Genomic DNA, 16,483 nt, shown 5'->3' on the forward strand with positions numbered 1-16,483 from the left:
AGGGGTGGTGATGAGGTAGGGTGGGTTGTGGGGTTGCTGCGTTCCAAGTAGGCCTCAAGGTCCCCACTGCTGACCTGGGAACTGCAGCAGTCGCAGGCCACCCTGTAGAAGGGTTATCAACCCCTCCCCAATGCCCCCCCCCATCCCAACCACCACCACCAGAGTGAATATCAAAAAGAGAAGAGACTCATCTGACAATTCTTTCCTGATATGTATCCTGACATATTTCTGATATCCCCTTTGTAAATTTTCACTGCGCCCACTCCAGTTCATCCCCCTCTGTCACCTCTGCAAAAAATTCAATAAGGTTAGCTCAGGAAATATTATTTTTCCCTTGCGATAAATTGTCGATAGTTGTCAAGTCAGCCCTGTGAGATCCAGTTTTTTAGAGTGCGGCAGAATATTTATTCATTAACAGTCGGTGCAGCAAAATCCAAGAGGGTTCACCGGTTATATTTGGAGTGTTTGCAGAACATCTTTAACTGCTTCTGATGCCAATCCAGATTGGCGCTTCAAATGATAATTGGGTAGATGGGATGGTGCAGACAATGTCCAGAACCATCTGCTGAACTGGAAGTGAATGGTCCACAGAGCGCTGCATTATTCTCCCCAGCTGAGTGCCCACGATATTGCGACGCACACCCTTGCTGACATTGAACACTTGAGTAAACTGGTCATACCTCTGAGGTGGTGAGTGAATCTCTTTGTCCCTCATTGTTTTCACTCAAAATCATCCCCTCTTCTAATTGAAGGATGTTTTTTGTCTTCCTCGGTCTCAGCAAGATCTCTTCCACGGCAGCGAAAAATAAGTTTGTGGTAGTTTCCAGTTGATCAATCTGCTTGAAGTTTGGGTTTATGGCTCCTCCACTAAATTAGTAATTTTACCTCACGTTCTAATATTTGGCCTAAGTAATTCTTGTCGATAATGGCATCCCTCTGCAGTAGTTTGAAGATTTTGATTGATTTTATCACCGCACTCGGCTTCACCTCTTCTCTCATCGCTCTCTCATGCCTCAGTGCAGAGATTGCACCTCTTTGCTGTTGTTTCATTCGCTACCGCAGTTTCTGTGTTCCGTGGATCTCATTGTGTGGCCCTGTGTCATGCCCAAATATAAGACCTGCCAGCTGTTTGTAACCATTTTAAGTGGAGCTGGGGATGAAGTCGTGGACCTAATATGTCGCCATAGGGACAACGCAGCGTTCTCAACCCCGTGGTAGTCAAACTTGGGCTGAGCGGCTGTTTATTCCTAATAAAGTATCCACAGTCACTCAGAGTACTTTGGACAGAAGCTGTTCAATTGGGTGTGTGGGGCAAACATTTTCAGCAGAAATGCCCCCCCCGCACCCCCCCCCCCCCCGCCCCCATCTCCCCCCCTCAATTCGGAGGTTCGAGTCTCAGTTCATGGGAAAACTTTGGAATCTATTATTAGAGCCACGGTAACAGAGCACTTTAAGAATCATAATTTAATTAGAGGCCCATCAACACTGGTTTATGATTGTGACGAACAGGGTAGATATGGGGAAACCGGTGAATGTAGTGTATTTGGATTTACAATCAGCATCGAAAAAGTGCCACATAAGAGGCTCTTAGATAAGATTCGAGTTCATAGGATTGCAGCAAAATGTTAGCATGGATTAAGGACTGGCTAATGGAGAAAAGAATAGGAATAAATGGATCATTTTGGGGGATTGACAGACTGAACCAGCGGGCACTGAAAGAATCAGTGCTTGGGCCTCAGTTATTCCACCTCTTTTCCAAGTATTGCATTCCCTGATTGCCGTGAGTGAAATAAAGGCTTTTCTTTTCCCAATTACCTTACATCTGTGATCCCTGGCTTCTGAACCTCCTGCCAAGGGAAACAGCTTCTCCCCATCTCCTGGAACAAAACCCATCATAACATTGGAAAGCAAGAGTGCTGCAGTTGCTGGAGTCTGAAATAAATATTGGAAACACACAGCAGATTATGGCAGCTTTTGTGGAGAGAGTAAAGAAGAGGTTAACATTGCAGGTCGATGGATTTTGAGGAAAGGGTGAGTGGGACAAGGACAAAAAAAGCAAGGTCCATGATAGAATGAAAGTCAGGGGAGATTGAAATGACCAAAGAGTCAATCTTCCATTCTGAACGTAACGGTGATGGAGCAAGAAAAGAAATAAAGATGTCCCTGGAACCGGCGCACTGGTGACTGAAAGAAAAGAGAAACAAGCGAAGAAAATGAAACTAAATGGAGCAAAGATTACAATCTGGAATTGTTGAACTCAATGTTGAGTCTGGAAGGCTGCAAAGCACCTAGTCAAGAGATAGGTTCTGATCTTACTTTTTCAATTAACATAAGCTTGAGGGACAGCATCTCATTTTTTGATTGAGCGCTGCATAGCCTTCCGGACACAACAATTTTAGACCGCCTTTTCGATCTCCCTTGACAGTCACCTTTCTCTTTTGTCCTTGTCCCTTCCGCCCCTTGCTCCGAATCTGTTACATCGTTAACTTTACCCAGTTCTGGTGAAAGGTCACCCACCTGAGATGTTAACCTCTGTTTATCTCTTCACAGATGCCGCTGTAACCTGCTGTGTGTTTCCTACATCTTCCTGTTTCAAACTCTCCCAATGTTGAACGGGGAGTGTAGGACAATCACTTCATCGAAAGACCTGCGAAGAAAGGGTTGAATTATTTTATTTTGTAATCGATCCACAGCCCACCTACCAGTGAAATCATTTCCCATATCGGGATAAGGGTAGTTCATGCAGAACCTTGTGACTTTTTTAAAGTTGAAATGCCCAACTCTTTTTTTTCCAAATTAAGGGGCAATTTAGCCTGGCCAATCCACCCAACCTGCACATCTTTGACTTGTGGGAGTGAGACCCTCGCAGGCATAGGAATAATGTGCAAACTCCACAAGGGCAGTGACCAGGGACCAAGATCGAACCCATATCCTCGGCGCCATAAGGTAGCAGTGCTAACCACTGCGCGATCGAGCTGCCGAGAATCTTGTGACTTTATCGGATTGATTTTCACCACCTGAGCTGTAGTAACATTTTATCCTTGACAGGTTATGCTTTGAACAGGAAAGTGGCACCAAATAAGGAGACAACACTCAGATTAAACATTATTGTCTTTCCAAGGAATACTAATGAACAGTACAATACACCTAATTCAATATTATTTGTTGTTGTTTCTCTGCCCACACAAGCGGTGCACAAGACAGACTTTCATCTGTTTCCATAGCGAGGTTCGTCCCGGAACTGGTCTCGAGCGGTTTATAGTTTGAGGGCCGCCACTGCACATCAAGCAGAGCTGATTAGGAGTGTCTCCCACTTTTGCCACTTGCCATTAGTGTGTTGGAAAGATTTTCCAGGTTGATTCTCAACCTCTTTCACCGGATTATGAACGCACCTTCCTTGGCCACCGAGTCCTGGGATGGGACTCAAATTGGGAGCTTTTGGCACCACTCACAAGACCTCCACCTATTTCATTAGGCCTGTCTGCAAGACACCAATAGTCACAAAAACGTTACAAGAAATCATACACATGATTACCCAGAGAGTGATCGACCCTCCTGTCGATTGTTCACTCTTGTAGTTGAACATGCTACTTTGCCTAAACACATTTTGCAAAGGTCTTCACACCCTTCTTCCCAATCTGGACAGGATGGTTTGTTGACATGATCGTCCTGTCCTATTAAAATAAAGCTTGAGCCACAATGTTCCAATAAGGTGTCCAACACTTTGTTCAAATCACAATATTAGAGACTCTTTGACAATAAATAAATGCTTAAAACCTGTTCTAACTTAAGGCACCACTTCAAGTACACATGCTGAGCTCATTATGATGATCTTTTCAGTAGCATTAATTGAGTCTACTATATTTAAAACCTACTTATTTTAAGACCTCTGGCTACTTAGATTCATGAGATCTAGAAGGAGCTAATCTTAAAGGGTCTAAAGATAGCAAATTAATTCAGCATTGAGTTAACACCTCATGTTAGAGATTCCGGTTCACAAGTAGGAACTATATGATTTGAAGGAGGAATTATGCAACAACCAATCTTTATCCTTAGTGTTATGTAACATTCATATTCAACAGCTCCAGTTCATTCCCCAGCTGATGGCAGTATGATCTGTCAATTATACACTAATTTACTGGTCTGTTACTCTACTCAGAAGCTTTCAGAGCGCAACTCCTTCCTCAGGTGAATGGTCTCTGATGTGTTGGGTGCTCTGGATCCGTGGAACACATACAGGCCACCAACACTTAAAATAGTACAACACTATTTTATTAAGTTAGAAACTGTTGAACATACTTACACTGTGGGTTAACACGATGTTAGATTAAACTAAAGACCTATGCCTGTCCTAACCAGTCTATGCACTCAGCACATGTTGAAGATCTGTGCTGTAAGCTGTGAGCTCTGTCCTTCTGAGAGGCTGCATCCCGAATGAGCGGGAACTCTGATGCCCTCTGTCTTCATAGTGCGTGTGCTCTAACTGGTGATTGGCTGCGGTGTTGTGTGTGTTGATTGGTCTTGCTGTGTGTCCCTCAGTGTGTGTGTATCTGCACCATGATATACTGGTGTATATTATGACATCCCCCCTTTTATTAAAAAATGTATGTGTGTGATAATAAATAATGTGTGGTGAGAATGTTCCTAACTACGTGTGGGGTGCGAAGACATATTTACAGGACTACGTACATGAGAACTAAGCTATTTACATGGGAAGGTGCCTGGTGCAGAGAAGCAGTATGCAACAAGAGTAACGAGATCAACACTATATACAAACCTGGGAAACGATCAAACAAAGCAACAAAACAATTCAGAGTCCATAAATGCGAAAAGTTCATAAATCTAGTCTCTGAGGTGGGCGACGAATTCTGGTTCACCGTAAGAATGGCACACCACTCATCGTCTGGATCGATGCTGTATACCGACAGAGGCTGGATTCTTTGCTTCGGGGACACCCGGGTATTTGTAATGATACCGACTCGAAAAGGCGCCTTCGGGTCCTTGGTGTCAATATTGTCTAGCAGGTCTGAATCGGGCTCGGTGACCGTGGGTTGAATGGCCCGAACATTCCTGAGGGGCTTGCTGGAGCGACGAGAGTTGGCAGGCTGAGCTGATCTGCATAAAGCAGCATAGTGGCCAAGTTTGCCACATCGCAGGCATCGTCGGGATTTGGCAGGACATTGCCGCTTTAAGTGGGCGGAGCCACAGTTGCCGCAGGTTGTAGCGTCAGTACGTTCGCTGCGTCGTCGCGCATGCGCGGTGCGGTCATATGCGGTGCACGCCTGCACAGTACGTTCGTCGACATCGCCGTCCCCTCGTTAGGTGTGCACAAGCGCGGGAATCCTCGAAAAGTGCGCAAAATGGCCGCCTTCATCCAGGCTGAGGCCCTGGACTTGCTCGATTACTTGGACCCGTTCTGCCTCGTGGGGACCTTGCCGCGCCGTTTCAGCCGCTTGGATGTGGTAAAACTGACTAGTGGCGTGTTCGTGTAGCACGCAGGTCTTGATGGCGGTCGCTAGGGTGAGCTGCTTTACCTTGAGGAGCTGCTGGCGTAGGGGATCTGACTGAACACCAAAAACGATTTGGTCGCGTATCATGCAGTCGGAGGTGGGCCCGTAATTACAGGACTGCGCAAGGATGTGGAGGTGGGTGAGAAAGGACTGGAAAGGTTCATCCTTACCCTGCAAACGCTGTTGGAATACATAGCGCTCAAAACTTTCATTCACCTCTATGTTGCAGTGAGTGTCAAACTTGAGGAGGACCGTCTTGAATTTTGATTTATCTTCACCATCAGCAAAGGTGAGAGAATTGAAAATGTGGATGGCATGTTCCCCGGCCGTGGATAGGAAGAGAGCAATCTTACTGATGTCTGAGGCAGCTTCCCGGTCTGTGGCTTCAAGGTAGAGCTGGAAGCGTTGTTTGAATATCTTCCAATTGGCCCCTAGGTTACCGGTGAGCGGCGGCGGCGGGCGGACGCTGTCCATTTTGCAGGATGGCTGTATGCCGGTGGAAGGCAGATCACTTGCAGGTAGGTCTAAGAAGTTTTAATATCCCTCAACTCCTGGTATCATGATGTGTTGGGTGCTCTGGATCCGTGGAACACATACAGGCGACCAACACTTAAAATAGTGCCACATTATTTTATTAAGTTAGAAACTGTTGAATATACTTTCACTGTGGGTTAACACAATGTTAGATTAAACTAAAGGCCTATGCCTGTCCTAACCAGTGTATGCACTCAGCACATGGTGAAGATCTGTGCTGTAAACTCTGTCCTTCTGAGAGGCTGCATCCCGAATGAGCGGGAACTCTGAAGCCCTTTGTCTATATAGTGAGTGTGCTCTAACTGGTGATTGGCTGCGGTGTTGTGTGTGTTGGTTGGTCTTGCTGTGTGTTCATCAGTGTGTGTGTCTGCACCAAGATATATTGGTGTATATTATGACAGTCACCTCATTCACCTGAGGGAGGAGCTGCGCTCCGGAAGCTAGTGATTCGAAAGAAACCTGTTGGACTTTAACCTGGTGTTGTAAGACTTCTTACTGTGTTCAGAATATACACCAGCACATACATGTCCACATTAACCCTTACCAACTTTTACAGATGCACCTATCGGGCTGCATTACAGTCTGATATGGCAATTGCTCGGCCCAGGACCGCAAGAAACTTCAGAGAGTCGTGAACACCGCCCAGTCCATCACACGAACCTGCCTCCCATCCATTGACTCCATCTACACCTCCCGCTGCCTGGGGAAAGCGGGCAGCATAATCAACGATCCCTCCCACCCGGCTTACTCACTCTTCCAACTTCTTCCATCGGGCAGGAGATAAAGAGGTCGGACAGCATGCACGAACAGACTCAAAAACAGCTTCTTCCCCACTGTCACCAGACTCCTAAATGACCTCTTATGGAATGACCTCGTTAACACTACACCCTGTATGCTTCATCCAATGCCAGTGCTTATGTAGTTACATTGTATATGTTGTGTTGCCCTATTATGTATTTTCTTTTCTTCCCTTTTCTTCCCATGTACTTAATGATCTGTTGAGCTACTCACAGAAAAATACTTTTCACTGTACCTCGGTACACGTGACAATAAACAAATCCAATCCAATCCAACACTAATGTTAGTATATCTATACTACCAATGAATTTGCAGAATCTTGCAGAGGTAGTGCAGGTGGTACTTACCCACTGTTTTGAGGTGCATGCTGGGCATAGTCCATGTCTCTGAACCATATCAGGGTGAGTGTATCACCACTGCTCTATGGACCATGAGTTTGGTGCTGGGTCTGAGGTGCTGGTCTTCAAATACTATCTGGCCTATAGGCAGTGGAGATTGAACAGATTCCTGTTGGTTCTGTAGTTTAGCTCCACTCCAATGTGGAGCTTGCTGAGGGTGAAACGTAGAAAATAGAAGCAGAAGGAGGCCATTCGGCCCTTCGAACCTGCTCCGCCCTTCATTATGATCATGGCTGATCATTAAGTTCAATCTTTTTAGCCCAGACGGAACATTGCAGCAAGGGACATTGAGAAGAGGGTTGGTGAGATGGCACAGCCTTGCTTGACTCCACTTCAGGACTTGATGACCATGGAAGGTGTGTTCATAATGTAGCCAAACAGGTTGGAAATCAGCCTGTATACGCAAAGCCTAGGTCATGTCTCAGCGAAGAACCCAGACTGGCAATAACTACAGAAGGAAACACTTAGAGGCCTGGGTTTTATAGCCCCCCCCCCCCCCGGCCCGGCTGTTAGTACAGTCCTGCCAAACTGAAAGGAGACCTAAATTGCTCACCAAATCCGCCGGAGGGGAGACACACTGTGGCGGGACTGCAAAATTTTTTGTTGAAAAGTATCAACTGAATTGAACATGTATTCTGAATCATCCTTCCTAGCTGAGGTTTCAGCCTGAATTAAATGATTGAAAAGTATTTTAATCACGCTACACTCAAACCGGGGGGGGGGGGGGGGGCAACGGTAGCACAGTGGTTAGCACTGTTGCTTCACAGAGCCAGGGTCCCAGGTTCAATTCACGGCTTGGTTCACTGTCTGTGCGGAGTCTCTGTGGGTTTCCTCCGGGTGCTCCGGTTTCCTCCCACAAGTCCCGAAAGACGTGCTGTTAGGTAATTTGGACATTCCGAATTCTCCCTCCGTGCACCCGAGCAGGTGCTGGAATGTGGCGACTCGGGGCTTTTCACAGTATTGCAGTGTTAATGTAAGCCTACTTGTGACAATAAAGATTATTATTTTGATTATTATTAAAGTTGGAGCTGTGATCATCTTCCAGACACGTAAATTGATAACACGGTTAGGCAATTGCATTGCTCGGATTAATATTTAATTCAAACAATCAGTCACATTGAACTTTGAGGCCGTTGGATGCAAGTTCCAGTCCAAAAGCAAAGACATGGAATGAAAAAGTTGCAAATGACATTAAAAAACAAAACAAACGAGAATCGCAAAAAAGCTTACTAATAGGAATTAGGTTTAGGTATTTAAATAACACATCCTGAATTGCATACACAAAATTTGACCAGAGAAAATACTGTATGGCTGTGTAAATGAGAAAGAGGAAAGTGTTCCACTGCCTGTCATATTGCACAGTGACCCAGGAAATTATGGCAGCTTGTTGAAAACTGGAGACACTCAGCTTTCCGTTTGTAACTGCTGTCGTTAAACCGAAGGAGGTCTTGTGGTGCAGTGGTAGCATTCCGACCTCTGGGTCAGCAAACTCCAGCTTCTAATCCCACTTCTAAAACAGAAACTGCTGGATGATCTCAACAGGTCTGGCAGCATGCGGTGAGAGGAATCGAGTCAAGTCAGAGTTGAGTTAAAAATCCACCCGTGCTATTTCAAAACAATATTTAAGCACTTGATGCAAAAGCAATTAAAAAGAAAAATGTTTTAAGGTATTACAAAAATCAAAAGTTAGAAATAAACAATTAAATTGACAGTTATTCTTCAGTTATCTGAAACCACTACAGCCATTGTATATACAGACACAGACTTTGTATACACGAAACAAACCATGCATTACATTGTGGTGTTTTACTGCAACTTCTGCACTGTAAATTCTATGAAACTTGGGAAGCAGTATTCATTAATGTGGTAGTGGCTGTTTAACTATTGATCCGGGTTACAGAATATTGCCGACCATTGTAGGGATTTCTGCCTCCAGTAAGTAGTGATCTATTATTGCTTTCTGTTAGTTGTGTTGGTGTTACAATCTCCTCAGAGACTGAGTACTTTTTAAAAGAGATGGAATTCTCAGTGATCAATGGAAATGACCAAAGGACAGCTTTACCCATTTTAGAGTTTTACTGTAACAAACAAACTCAAATACACATGCATAAAACTTTATTTAAAAGATAACCAATACACCAAACTAAAGAAAAGATACGCATTAAATAATTGGTGCAGTTAAGATACATTTTCTGTCACAAAGCACCCTGATGTTATCTGCGAGGTTATCCCAACTTGGAACACCGGTTCATGGGGTGTACAGTTTGTCATGACATGCAGGCATGCAGATAATGATATACAGACAGGCACAGACAGACAGCTAATGAACACAGAGAACAGGACATGACCAATGAGCAGGCAGGACACTCAGGGGTGGTATCTCACTATAAAAGGCACGAGGCACTCACTCCACCTCTTTCCACTGATGAACATCTACAGAGCGAGTCAGGGTGTATTTACAGTATCACACCTCCAGCACGTGGCTAAGAGCTAGTCTGGTTCAGTCAGACAGAGTAACCACACTTAGGTTAGCAGAGAGTCGAACTCATAGAGAACTGTGCTAACTGTGCTATTCGTTCAATAAATCAGATTGAACTAACTTCAAGGTCTGGAGTATCTTTTGGTTAAAGCTGCATCCAGTTGCAGCCTGTGTTATCCCAGAGTACATAACACAACACTAAACATTTAAGACAATTATTTAACTTGTTTCTGTCTGATTTTACTTTAACCAGACCTGCTAATTCAGTTATTTTCAATAGACTAATACAACCACCAAAAGTAGAGGAAATGTCATAGATTGTAATATTTGGAGTATGTTATTACACTGCCCTCTCTGTTCAGGCGGTGCATATGAAGTAGTCCAATAATGTCTGCCTGCAGTTGAGCATGTGTCAGATACACAAGAGGAAGGTCATGCAAAAGCATTAATCATTTCTATATGTTATCAACGGTAATTTCACAATAGCCAATATACTGAACCATGGAAAATGAACATGAAAGTCCAATGAATTAGAATTGTAGAAATTTACAGCACAGCCTGTGTTCTTTCAAAAAAAGAATTGTACTTTCAAGCTACAACCCCATTTCTTTTCCATAACCCTTGTCAATTCCGCATCCTCAAATACCTGGCCAGCTCCGGAATCCATTTACAATACCTTTTCAGCTAGATAATTTCAGATCCCAACTACACTCTGAGTGAAAATATTTCTTCTAGTCCCTTTAGATCTTTTACCAATGATCTTCAATCTCTGACCTCTGGTCATTCGCTACAAAAGCAATCTTACGTTTAGCTTGTGCGACCTTCTTCATTATATTATTCAAACACACTGGATTGTAGGGAGGTAGTTCCCACTTCAGTTCTCCTGGCATGTGTTGGAAGGACATACTGGGCGATGGGGCAAGCTTAATACATTTCTGCCGATTACTAGGTGGAAAAAGCACAAGTTGGGCAATTTCCTGTCCTGCGTCCTGGAGTGAATTGGAAAGCAGAGACAAACAATCTCATTGATGTCAGGATGCTGTAAGGTAATGCATTAGGAAGGAAGAAACTAAATTATTCTTTCTCATCCAAACCTACATGCAATTTTGTCGTCAACTCCACCCAACACTGGCTTTAACCATTGCCCACTGCCATTCGGCATGGTTCATTATGGCCTGTGTGGCTAACATTCTGGCATTCGAGGTATTGTTAATCACTGTTGTTGGATCTTCTGAGGTAGAATTTAACATCAGTTGTATTCAAAACATAAAGAATAATGACATCTACACTGAGACATCATTCTTGCCATGAAGCTGCCAGAGAGAATCCAATTACGATTGTCTTCCCCAAGATATGTGAACTGTCTCATTTACACAGTCATATTAAACTCTTTGCACTACAGTGTGAACCACTGAAATAAAATGCAATGTGTGTTTTTAAACATTTTGACCTTGACCTTAATCAAATTGATTGCTATGACATTAGCAGGGGGAAAATTGCTCGGATTGCGATTCACCTTGGCTTGAATTATTAAAGAGTGTGTTTACGTGTGGATAAATAAGTTGCAGGGTACGTTCCGCTTAAGGAGATTTGTTTGAACCATATCCTGCCCATGATCAGCATGGAATACTGTTAATCAATTTTGTGCAAAGTGTTCAATGGTATTCTGAATAAATCTGTAACATGTCTGGCATCTGTCAAAAGTTGGAGCACGAAAAATGGGCTGGGAAAGGGAAATTTGCGCAAGGCGTTAAGGCAGAGATTGTCTTTGCAACGTGACTCTGCTTTGCTACGATTCTAGCCTTCAAAATCTTACATTGTTTTTAAGACCTCTATTTAGGATCAGTATTTCAGATATTTGCAGTATCTCCAATAGTTAATGTTATTGCAATGCAAGTCATTAAGCCCACAACGAAGGAATGCCCAAATGCACTAATGGTTAATTTCTAGGAGGATAGAATTGTAAAGTGAAGAAGTTATTCAAAACTTGTACTGGACCTTAGTTAGACCACCCGAGCTGTCCTATGAGCAGTTCTGGTCACCATATAATATAAAGATCATACAGGATGCATAAAAGATTTGCAGAACTGCAAAGTTATAGCTATCAAGAAAGGATGTATTTTCTTTTGAAAACTAAGGGCTGAAGGTTAACAAAATAGAGGTCTTAAAAATAATGAAATTTTTTGAAGGAATGGGCTGCACGGTGGCGCAGTGGGTTAGCACTGCGGCCTCACGGCGCCGAGGTCCCAGATTCGATCCCAGCTCTGGGTCACTGTCCGTGTGGAGTTTGCACATTCTCCCCGTGTTTATGTGGGTTTCACCCCCACAACCCAAAAATGTGCAGGGTAGGTGGATTGGCCACGCTAAATTGCCCCTTAATTGGAAAAAATGAATTGGGAAGCTAAATTTTTTTTTTAATATTTTGAAGTGTGTGAGTGTTTCCACTTATGAGGGAAAGCAAAAGTAGACGTCATCAATATAGGATGGTTACCAAGGAAACCGAGCACTCAGAAGAAACTTCTTAATCCAGAGAGTGGTAAGAATATGGAAATCATGACGACAGAGAGTAGTTGAGGTAAATAGCTTAAATCTATTTATTGAGAAACCAGATAAGCACATGAGGGAGACGGGAACAGAGGGATTTGCTGACTGACTCAGATGAGGACGGATGGGAGGAGGATCATGGAGCATCAACACCAGAATATATTGTTGGGCCAAATAGCCTGTTTCAGTTCTGTATATCCTCTTTAATTTGTTTTGTGATGGCTAGGTACTTCACAAATGTTTCTGAGTTGCACGATTAACCCTGAAACACCAATTGCCTTGTTTCCTTTTATTGCTGAAATGTGAATGTCCCAGGTCCGTAGCGGCTTTTATACGATTGTCAGATGGTGCTGTGTCAATAGTCCTGATTAGGAATGGAAAGAAATCTATTCAAAATGACATTGGAATTGTTCTTCGACTTCTCAAGGATTGCAATGAGACATGATGAATTCTGCCTCTGCATTCCAACACACACAAATCAACCAGGATATTGCTCAACCTCAGCCAATGATTTCTCAGCGAGGTGCATGGGACAATACCAAAATAGTTGGTTGGCGTGCAAAATCGGAGTTCCCATTTTTGTGTTCATGCTGACTTCTCGAGTTATTGAAAAAAAGACAGGGATACCAGGAATGTCCCCTCTACACGTTACTCATTGTCAAACCTTCAGATTTTGCAAAAGGCATAAGTTGCATCTTAAGATTTAAGCCCAGAAATTGAACAGTGAGAAATCATAAAAATGCATTCAGCTGAAATTCTCCTTTCTGCTGCTGAAACTGATGCATTAACTCATTCGAAATTGTTTGCTTCATGGCACTATTTAAGTAGTGGAAAGAGGAATTACGTACAACATAATTTGAGGGCTCTTTGAGGGAGCTGGTTACGACACTCAGGTGAATACTCCCAACTGTGAGCAAAGGTTTCCATGGTGAATCAGGGGCGAAATTCTCCCCCAACGGCGCGATGTCCGCCGACTGGCGCCAAAAACGGCGCCAATCAGACGGGCATCGCGCCGGCCCAAAGGTGCGGAATGCTCCGCATCTTTGGGGGCCAAGCCCCAACATTGAGGGGCTAGGCCGGCACCGGAGGGATTGCCGCCCCGCCAGCTGGCAGAAATGGCGTTTGTTGCCCCGCCAGCTGGCGGAAATGGCGTTTGGTGCCCCGCCAGCTGGCACGGAAATGCGGCGCATGCGCGGGAGCGTCAGCGGCCGCCGACAGTTTCCCGTGCCTGCGCAGTGGGGAGAGTCTCTTCCGCCTCTGCCATGGTGGAGGCCGTGGCGGAGGCGGAAGGGAAAGAGTGCCCCCACGGCACAGGCCCGCCCGCGGATCGGTGGGCCCCGATCGCGGGCCAGGCCACCGTGGGGGCACCCCCCGAGGTCAGATCGCCCTGCGACCCCCCCCAGGACCCCGGAGCCCGCCCACGCCGCCTGGTCCCGCCGGTAATACCAGCTTTGATTTACGCCGGCGGGACAGGCAATTTCTGGGCAGGACTTCGGCCCATCCGGGCCGGAGAATTGAGCGGGGGGTCCCGCCAACCGGCGCGGCCCGATTCCCGCCCCCGCCCAATCTCCGGTACCGGAGACTTCGGCGGGGGCGGGGGCGGGATTCACGGCGGCCAACGGCCATTCTCCGACCCGGCGGGGGGTCGGAGAATGACGCCCCAGGTTCTGATTCACAAATACAAATCAATTTGGATTTTGGAGCAAAATCCACCTTACATAAGAACTTGTGTCTTAAGTTTCTGAACGTGAAGAAAAACTTATGTAAGTATGAGGTCTACTATGCGGAACCGATCTTTTTGACAATTGGATTATGAAGAATTATCAAAGGTTGTTCATCTTAAGAACAACAACAAGATTTATAAGTTGCAATTGTGCTTGCATGTTTCTCTCGCCCCTCAATGTGGGCAATTTTAATGGAACTCACTGGCCGAGATTCTCTCAGGATCAAGCCAGGTGTGGAGTTGGAAGCCAGGGGTGTGGCCACTTGAGGGCCTCTGCCTGGCATCGCTGGTATCTACCTAGGTCGGGGGCCCATACCTGGTCCCCAGAGGACCTGGCTGTGGACTGATAGGTTGGGAAGGGGTTTGGGAGATGGTGGTAGGGTTCGTCCTGCTCAGACACTCTCTGCCCAATGGAGAGGCTCGCCTCTGCTGGAAGTCTCCCTCCCCTCACCAGGGCCTGCCTGACAGGCCCCTGAAAGGCCCCCTCACTTACCTGTGTTCTGGGGCTCCAAGGCTACTCCTCCTCATGAAGACTGACTGCGGTAACAAAAATGGCCACCGTTCCCAGTGGCATAACTGGCACCATAAAGCTGGCAACTCTCTGAGGCAGGGCATCTATCACTTAGGCCCTAGGAATCCCAAGGCCAAGTAGGTGCCTGACTGGCTGTTAACATCATTGAGAGCGCCCAGGAATGGTCATGGCGGGATTTCCAATGGCTCTCCAGCTAGTGGATGGCCTCACATGGCAAACATTAAGTTCCTCCCAGTGTGTGGTAAACCCACAGGATCAGATGGAACACCAAAGTTACACCCAATCCAATGGGGGTGGGGTGGGGGGGGGGGGGGGTTATCCTATCCCACCACACAGGAACCTCAAAGCGTTGGGTGCAAAAACAGAGGATGCTGAAAAAACTCAACAGGCCTGGCAGCATCTACAGGGAGAGGAAACAGAGTTAACATTTTGAGCCCACTTGGCTTTTCATCAGAACTAAAAGAAAGTGAAAACCTGTTGGATATTATACTACAGCTGGGAGAGATTACAAGGATGGAACGAACATAAGGACAAGAGACAGGTGGCCCGGCATGGAGGGTGGAGAAGGGGGTTGGGGGGGGGGGGGGGTTTGCCATTGAGACAATAAATGTATGGGATTTTGTTTTTAAAAAGGGGGTTAAGATAGAGGAGAAAAGTCGCAGTCTCAATGTTGTGTCCTGAGGGCTGTAATGTGCCTAATCGGAAGATGATTGGGTTCAATGCTAGCTTTATACCTTACCCAGTATTAATTTCCACTGAAGCCAATGAATAATAATTGTACAACTTGTATTGTCTGCCAAATGTTATTAAAAACAATAAAATAATAATCGTTCAATTGATGTGTTGCTTGGTTCCCCTTACCATTCTGTTGCCTTTTTTTGCCTGTTGTAAATATGGCAGTCAATAAGGCTGCCCTTCTTTCTTTAGATATCAATACTATATTGCTTTCAGAGTCGCCAGGTATCAAATGATACCACCACAAGGTTCAACCGGGTATCAATCAAAGAGCCAAACAACCAGTTTGTTAGTTCAAGACCAATGGTACTTTACTTACACACAAGGTTAACTTACACATGCAACATAAACACTACACCTAACAACTATGACAACCTGGACTTAACTTCAGGCCCCCGGCTTAGGCCAGAGGAACAGTGGTTTTTGTTCGAATCTGGATCTGCTGGGTCTGGAGAAGCAACTGCTGCTCAGCTGGGCTCATCCGTCTGGTAGCGAGCGTTGAACTTGAACTTGCTTCTGATGGTGCTGCGATTGGAGATGGACGTTTCCGGAACACCAAGTCCAAAAGAGGTCGAACACATGGCAATGTCTCTCTTTAATCTTGGGGAGTTTCGCGCTCTTTTGGGCGGCCCTTAGGTTTGGACCCAATTAATTGGGCAGTTCTTGATCACTGCCTTCGATCTGAGCCAATAAAGGGGCGGGTGCCTCGATGGCTGGGCGTGTCCTAGCGGTCATTGACCCTGTTGTTTATGCTTCCTGAGTACAGGGAGTGGCGTTGAAATGTCTGGACTTGTATCGGTTACCTGAGTATCAGTCCTTTGTCTTGCGGAGATGGGCCATTAAAATGCTAATCGGTTGGGGGTTTCGATGCTGCCTGGATTCTCTGCTCACGAATATACACGCAGGCTCTGTGCCTGCCTGAATCTTACATTGTCCATATTTCCCTTTAGGCTTTGCGAACGTCCATGTTTCTTGTTGCAAGTGGCCATCCCAGATGGCTACAATTCTTTCACGAATATGGCACGATAAACTCCTTCATATGTTTGGGAACATCCATACCATTAGCATTACTAGGTTGCATTCCTTGTTTGGAGACAGATCTTGTGAGATGACTGAGGGTGAAGTTCAGAGGACGTGAGCCAAGTACATAACCAGAAAAATCACAGGATATATTCAGATTGTTTTGAGCAAACATGTTTCTTATATTTTGAGAATTTTGCTCACAAAAGA

The 16,483-nt window shown here is 45.3% G+C and overlaps 1 long non-coding RNA gene across 2 annotated transcripts in view; it reads left to right on the forward strand.

The window, feature by feature from the left end:
• LOC140391369 (uncharacterized) overlaps positions 1-16,483 on the forward strand; it is a 214,172-nt gene that overhangs the window by 139,823 nt on the left and 57,866 nt on the right. Inside the window, exon 1 of one of the 2 annotated variants that reach the window (XR_011935014.1) lies at positions 9,056-9,175. The exons of the other annotated variant lie outside the window; for it this stretch is intronic. This is a non-coding gene — a long non-coding RNA (uncharacterized lncRNA). Of the gene's footprint in view, positions 1-9,055; positions 9,176-16,483 lie in introns of those variants that run through there. 2 annotated transcript variants of the gene reach the window in all.

The sequence above is a fragment of the Scyliorhinus torazame genome, chromosome 15 (assembly GCF_047496885.1).
Source record: "Scyliorhinus torazame isolate Kashiwa2021f chromosome 15, sScyTor2.1, whole genome shotgun sequence".
NCBI lineage: Eukaryota > Metazoa > Chordata > Chondrichthyes > Carcharhiniformes > Scyliorhinidae > Scyliorhinus > Scyliorhinus torazame.